The 8203-nt window shown below is 40.7% G+C and overlaps 1 pseudogene; it reads left to right on the plus strand.

Annotated features, from left to right (window-relative positions):
- The first annotated feature begins 4879 nt into the window (after positions 1–4879).
- Positions 4880–7830, plus strand: LOC141358894 (uncharacterized; annotated as a pseudogene).
- The last annotated feature ends 373 nt before the right edge of the window (positions 7831–8203 follow it).

Genomic DNA, 8203 nt, shown 5'->3' on the forward strand with positions numbered 1-8203 from the left:
TTCTTCAAACCTTTTCAGGTATTTTCATGCTTATAAAGAATTATGTATAATGATTATGTTTGACGAGTGTTGCTTTTTTAAATGTATGTTATAAACGACTCAAACCAACAGTGATTTCAGATTGATAAGCACTTACTGATCAAAAGCCATAGTACATGAAGTAGCATAATATCTGAGTGTGATGGCTACAGCATCACACAAGAAATTTTTTAATAACTCGTTTTATTTTCGGACCAGGAATACTCTTAAATCTAAAAAGAAAAAAATAAATGAATGGTTTACAAGTTTAAAGGAAGGATAGGCAGGAATTATCTAAAAAACTTTTTTACAAATTTGTTTAAACTGTCTTTATATACCAATACATAAGTAAAATGTAAGTACTCTGAAAAAGAGAGTATAAAACTTGAGTGTCTGTAGACCTCTCACGACTGTTTTAAACACAGCTCATTATTTTAATTCGGGACGAAACAAATGATTGGCTTGCGCGACTGTCACTCTCTCTCGTGACCATGGCTACCACCCCTGTTGCTACAGGATCTGCCCACACATGCGCACACCCGATTGATTTGAACGTGCACGAGGCACTCTAGGAAGAGCAAAAGTATGGCAGAGAAAGAGCATTCAGAACTCACAGTACCTGCATGTGCAGTCAGCGAAGGCAAGCAATGCAAAAAAAAGGAATAAATGAAGAAATCAAACAAGAGTAAATATCGCGTGGCTTTTCCCTGAGTCGACGATGCAGTAGCAGTATTGTCTCTGGTGTGTAGTTCTCATCAGAGTCAACAATGCTTTCATCACGGAAACTCTTACATGCAAAACATAGTATATGTTATGAATCTTCCACGAAATTCACCTTCATCACAGTGTAATTGATGGTAATGAAAAAACGTGTATCAATGCAACCTGTTTTTATTTTGTCTTATAAATATAACTAGCTCGTTTGTTACCGAATCAAACTAAATATATTTTAAACTTTACCAGTATTGATATGCTAGCTTAATAGTGAGTACAAAAAGCCATCCTATTATTACATGTGATTCTGACATGATGTTACTACATGCATCGCGCTTCTTCCTCTCCGCTCGTCTGAAGTAAATGCTTCTCCCAGCAGAGCCGGTCGGCGTCGCGCGTTCATGTGTTGTGGGGGCGTGGCTTTAAGAGAAACCCAGAAGGGAGGGGGTGGAGTGAATGTAAATAATTAGCTGTGTTTAAAACAGTCGTGAGAGGTCTACAGACCCCCGACTTCCACACTCTCTTCTTCAGAGTACCCACATGGTATATACATTGGCATATAAAGACAGTTTAAACAAATTTGGAAAAAGTGTTTGACTTTTTTTTAGACTTAAACCTGCCTACTCTTCCTTTAATATGAAATTTTAAAGTAGCAAATGCACACATTTAATCAATCACATAGAAATGAATTTTAATTGATTGAGCTATAGATGATTATCAGTCATGTGACCTTTTACATCATCCGCCCATTTTTCAGCTTACTGCTGCCATATTGAGTACCTACCGAGTACCAGTACGCTACTGACAAGCATCAGATAGCTTGTTACGATATACAGATTTCATGCTACCGAACTACCACTATTTTTACAACACTAAGAAGGCATAACACAACATGAAACTTTGCTCGAAGTATCACCTGGATCTCTACACATGTACGTGAGCATTGAGTACATTGTTTGTGTACACAGAGTTTACTAAAAAGAAAGGTTTGGAACAACGGACTTTGGTTGTTTTGGTGTCCGCTCATCATCTTTGCCAGACATAAAGAATCCACACAGGTGATACTTCGAGCAAAGTATAATGTTGTGTTCAAGCCTTCTTAGTATTGTAAAAATAGCGATTTTGATGCTCACAACATAAAGCATAGCTTCTAGTTCTTTTGCGAACACTTCAGGTACTTAAAATGGCGGAAGACAAGTTTGAGATGTAGTAATGTCAGCTGATATTCATGAATAGGTACTATGCGGTTGTCTCTGGCCCTGTTTTGGGATGCATTCTGTAATATAACAATAAGACCACTTCCAATTAAGAAAGAAACATTGTAATAGCAATTGTTCACATATATTTCTATAACATGATGAGTTGACAGTGGATATTTACACTAAGTGCAAATAGTTGTAGATGCAACTTACACTAAGTGAATAGCTATATATTATAGCGTTGGATATAGACGAAAGGGAATCCCGGAAGGTGATGACGTCACGTTATGCGACGATCAGCAGGATCATGACGCTTCTGGACGGTAACTACTCAATTGGGGTTGGGGTTAGAACGACTTTCTGTTACATAAAATTACATCCTAACCCAAACCCAACTCTAACCCTAACCCCAAGCGACAATGGTTTAAAAATCAGAAGACAAAAAGTATAAACCAATACAGACATCCTAACCCAAACTCTAACTCTAACCCTAACCCCAAGCAACAGTGGCTTAAAAATCAGAAGACAAAAAGTTTAAACCAATACGTAAACTGACATCCAAACCCCAAGTCTAACCCCAACCCCAAGCGACAATGGTTTAAAAATAGGAAAAAAATTGAGTAGTTACCGTCCAGAAGTGGCATGATCTTGCTGATCGTCGCATAACGTGACGTCATCACCTTCCGGGATTCCCTTTCATCTATATCCGACGCTGAGGGATTAGCATGAAAGCAACGGAGTTCCCATTTCGTCTATATAGTGACGCATGGGGCGCACCCTTCGCGTCTTCATACTGACGCTGAAGGCGTTTGAACATGCTTCAGATTTTGACGCCTTGGGGAGTGAGAATGGCCCTCATTTATCAAAAGTGCGTACACCAAATTTCCAGCGTACACCTGGCGTACACCCAAAACCAGGGTGACTTTGAGATTTATCAACATAGACGTTGGCGTACGGCGCGTTCAAATCCTACGCCAGCTCAGGAGGTGGTGTACGCACGTTTTCAGTTAGGAAATGCACAGAAAAAAACAAAACAACAAAACGCACTGACAAACTAAAATAGTATATGATATATTATGACCCACTGTAAAAAACAACAATAACAACATATTAATTATAAACTTAAGTTTTTTGTGTTTGTTTTTTGCAACATGAACTTCAATGTTTAATTTGTGTGACTTTACCAAAGCATTTGATTTGTATGCATATGTATTCCTTAAGTTGCCAGTCGTTTCAAGGCAGAGCACGTGAGCAGAGCGGAGCATTGAGTGGTGCGGTAATACCATCAGAGCGCCTTTTTCCGAAAATTCCGCTCCCTCAGCACCGCTCGTTGAACCCAGAACGCCCTTTGATAATTTGCTAGTTCGAGAATCTGTAAAAACGTCTAGCAATAAGTTATGGAATTCAAGCCTTATACATAAATGTAAAGTAAAAATCAAAGGTAAGATTGGACAGGAAGAAAACATTCAAAGGGAGTGCGGAGAGACTGAAAAAGTTAGCAAATATTAATCCTGGAATCTGAAGCGGCACATTGCAAGAAAGCACAATGGTAATAATGCATCAAAAGGTTAGCTAGTTACATACCATTCCATGATAAATAAATAGCTACACATGAATAGGTAAGGTAAAATGCTTGTGTTGAATGGAGCCATAAATCCGATCATGATGACATGCGGACAAAATCATGGCCACGAATTATCTTTTATGCTACATTATGGACACTTCTTTTTCTTATTTAGTCTAAAGTATGGCCATAAATTTAGAATTCGTTCCCAATATTCAACAGTTTGTTCCTTGGAATTAATTATTAAAATATTTCGTAAGTAATATTACAATTATTATTACTTCAAATTATGAATTAGCCTAGTAAAACATGTGGATGTCGTGGAAACAAATTGTTAATTTGAAATATTACTTAACCGAACCATTAAGCAGACATTTAGATGTAGACAACAGTAAATAATAATGTAATAATAATAAATAATTATTATTCTAAATATCAATAAGCGTCATTAATAAAAAAACTAATAATACAAATATTACAAATTGTTATGCAATTGTTGATGTGTCTTTAATCCCACTCTTTTAACTCCCAAATAAAACAATTTCTTTGCCGTCTTCCGTGTGTTAATGGTGTAAAATGAGGGCGTGGGGGAAGTGGAGACTTGAATTTATATGGGCGTGTTATTCTAATGACGATCGTTTTCAGCCGTGGCATTTATGAAGGGCAGGTATTGCTTACACCTGAATTTCAAAGGTACGGACAGAGGAGTGTAAGCACAACCTTACGCCAACATATACGCCCGTTTCTACGCAAGAATGATAAATGAGGGCCATTGTGTTGGGGAAATAGTTTTTTTTTTTTTTTTTTTAAAGTGGAGTGTCCCTTTAAGATAAGATAATGCACTTAGGAACGTCATTCTGTAATAGCTTTAGTCTTAAATGAGGTCATAACTGAAATTACCATGGTTACCAAACAGTTAAGATGCGATTATTCTGTAATATGCTCCATAATTGTTTTTGTAATGTTTGTTTGTAAAAATGACATAAATGTCCTAATAAAGTAAGGCCTAGTTCTGGATTAATCTAAACCCTGTCCGGGAAACCTGTCTCGCGCTGCTGGTAGGGTTAGCATGCCTAGTGCAGCTCTCAATACACTGCAGCAGGAGTTGGCTGGGCTTGACGTGCTGGGACAGCTTGTACACAACCCAAAGCCTGTCTGGCCTCACGTGGTAGGAGGCTGTAATCCAGTACCTGGAATACAAGAGGGGAGGGAAGAGGACTAACAAGTCAACTCCAAATCATTCCCCCCATGGGAGGGGGTTGGGCGTGGGACCAGCTACTCCACCCTGTAAAAAAAACCTTCAGCTACCGAAACATCGACAAAAATTAAAAAATCCTCAAGCCTTGAGAAGGAAGCCTCTGCAGTGAATCAAGCTAAAGAAAATATGACGACGTGCATGGAAAACCGCAAGAAGTCTGTACATTTGAAGCGGCTTCTGACCTCAAAGCGACCCACCACCATAACGACATGGAATGTGAGGACCATGTATGCTGGTGGAAAGACTGCAGTGATAGCAGAAGAGATGAGGAGATATGGGATATCCCTCCTTGGTCTTGGAGAAACCAGATGGCTCCAGTCAGGGCAGGTCAAGCTGGCTAGTGGAGAGACCATAATCTACTCAGGACACCCCGATGACTCTGCACCACACACAGAGGGAGTAGCATTGATGCTGTCCAAGGAAGCACAAAGGGCCTTCATCAGCTGGGAACCCATCAATTCAAGGATCATCACTGCCATATTTCAAACCATCCATAAGAAAGTAAACCTCCAAGTGGTACAATGCTACGCTCCCACCAATGACATGGATGAGGAAACAAAGGACCTATTCTACAGTCAACTGTACACTATCATACAGGCCAGGAAAAGGAAGGACGTTATGATCTTGATGGGAGACATGAATGCAAAGATAGGGGGCAGTAACAACGGCTTTGAGACAGTAATGGGAAGAGAAGGATTAGGGATCATGAATGAGAATGGAGAGAGGTTCGCAGCAGCCTGTGCAGATTACAACTTAGTCATCGGTGGGTCAGTATTCCAACGCAAGAACATACATAAAGCCACCTGGGTGTCTGCTGACCACACCACAGAAAACCAGATAGACCACATCTACATAAGTCAGAAGTTTAGACACTCTCTGCTGGACGTCAGAGCCAGAAGAGGAGCAGAATCAGGATCTGACCACCACCTCCTCACAGCAAAGATCCAATTGAAGTTAAAATGCATGAAGCACAGGGAAGGAAGGGTCAAATTCAACATACAGCAATTTCAGAACAAAGGTATAGCCGAACTCTACAAAGTGGCACTACACAACCGGTACCAAGCCCTAGAAATAGAAAGTGGAAGAGACTAAGCAAAGTGGAAAAGACATGGGAAGGTCTGAAAATCTTATGGAAAGACACATGCCAAGAAGTAGTAGGGAGGAGGAAGACAGACAGAGAAGAGGAAGAAAAAAGAGACAGTCAACAGAAGTAAAACCAGAGCGACCAAGGCAGCAGCACAGAAAGAATATGCTACAGCAAATAAAGAAGTGAAAAGAAGTGTAAGGAGAGACAAGAAGAAATTTATTGAGGACCTAGCACAACAGGCAGAAGAAGCAGCAAGAAAGAACAACCTGAAAGACCTATACCTAACGACTAGAAAGCTCACAGGCAAAATCAGACGCACACAGGCACACATTAAAAACTCACAGGGTGTACTCCTTACCAACAAGGAAGACCAAGTGAAACGGTGGACTGAACATTTCAGAGACCTGCTTAACAGGCAGCCTCCTCTATTGAAGGTAGATATACCAATAACCTCAAACCCTTTGGAGGTTAACTGCAACCCCCCCACCAAGATAGAAATCAGAAGAGCCATCAAGGCTTTAAAAGGAGGAAAAGCAGAAGGACCAGACGGGATCCCAGCTGAAGCTCTCAAGGCTGACTCTGAAACCTCCACCAACATGCTCCACCACCTCATGAAAACCATCTGGGAGGAAGAAAATGTCCCATCGGACTGGAGAGATAGCTACATCGTGAAAATACCCAAGAAAGGAGACCTCCGGCAGTGCAAAAACTACAGAGGAATAATGCTCCTTTCAACACCGGGGAAGGTGCTCAACTATATTCTGCTTGAGAGGCTCAAAAAAGAGGTCGATAAGAAACTGAGGGAAAACCAGGCCAGCTTTAGTAACAACAGATCCTGCGGAGATCATATTGCCACCCTCAGGATTATAATTGAACAGTCCATTGAATGGAATTCACCTGTCTATGTGAACTTCATAGATTTCGAAAAAGCCTTTGACAGTGTGGATAGGGAAACCTTGTGGATACTAATGGCTCACTATGGGATCCCAGCAAAGATATCAACATCATAAGGAGCACCTACCAAAGATGTCAAGTCCTCCATGAAGGATGCAAATCAGAGGCATTTGAGGTTCAGACTGGGGTGCGACAAGGGTGCCTGCTCTCACCCTTCCTTTTCCTCCTCTGCATAGACTGGGTGATGAAAGAAACAATCTACAATAGACAAACGGGTATACAGTGGAGCCTAACCGAACAGCTAGAAGATCTTGATTTCGCTGATGATCTGGCACTACTGGCCCACACACACCAACAGATGCAGGAAAAATCTGCAAGACTGGAGGAAACAGCTGATATGCTCGGCCTCAAAATTAACTCATCCAAAACCAAAGTATTACGTATGAACAGCAAGAACAACACACCCATAACCATGGATCATAATGCATTAGAGGATGTTAACAGCTTCACATACCTTGGCAGCATCATTTCAAAGGAAGGTGGTACGGATGACGATGTCCAAGCCAGGATTGGAAAAGCAAGGACAACATTTAACATTTTAAACAACATTTGGAAGGCAAAAAACTTGTCACTCAACACCAAATTGCAAATCATCAACTCAGATGTGAAGACCACTTTGCTATATGGCTCTGAAACTTGGAGAATTACCACCACCATACTCAATAAACTGCAGACCTTCACCAACCGGTGCCTCAGACGCCTACTAGGAATATACTGGCCCAACAGCATTTCCAATGCCAACCTGTGGGAACTCACCAAACAAGATCCAATAGAAATTCAAATCCGGAGGGGGAAATGGAAGTGGATAGGGCACACACTCAGGAGAAAGAATTCAATCACTAAACAGGCATTGACATGGAACCCACAGGGCAGGAGGAAGAGAGGCAGACCAAGAACCACCTGGAGAAGAACCACAGAACAGGAAATGAAAGAAGAAGGGCTGACATGGCAACACCTGGAGCGGAGGGCCCAAGACTGGAGAGGATGGAAGAGCTTAGTCGATGGCCTATGTTCCAATAGGAATCAAAAGGCTTAAATAAAATGAAAATTAAAAAACTCCACTGAGTCAAGCCTTTTCCAGATTTTACAAAAAAATAAACCTTACCGTTTAGAAGCCTTTAACTGTATTGCAAATAAACATGGAGATATCAGTTTTCTTCAAAAATCGTAGTACACTCAGACATGCCATTATGTGTGTGTGTGTGTGTGGGGGGGGGTGTTGTTGATACAATGCATTAGCCACAGTTCACTGATGATATAAACAATAAGAAAGCACATTATTCAAAATTCACTACTGGAAAACACTCATGTAATTGCTCATTATTTCGGTACAAAGATCATTAAGAGGGTGATAACTGACTGTGTGCTACAGGGCAAAGGGGGGCTGGTATTTTTTATTGCTGTCTAGT

This window comes from Misgurnus anguillicaudatus, chromosome 22 (assembly GCF_027580225.2).
Source record: "Misgurnus anguillicaudatus chromosome 22, ASM2758022v2, whole genome shotgun sequence".
NCBI lineage: Eukaryota > Metazoa > Chordata > Actinopteri > Cypriniformes > Cobitidae > Misgurnus > Misgurnus anguillicaudatus.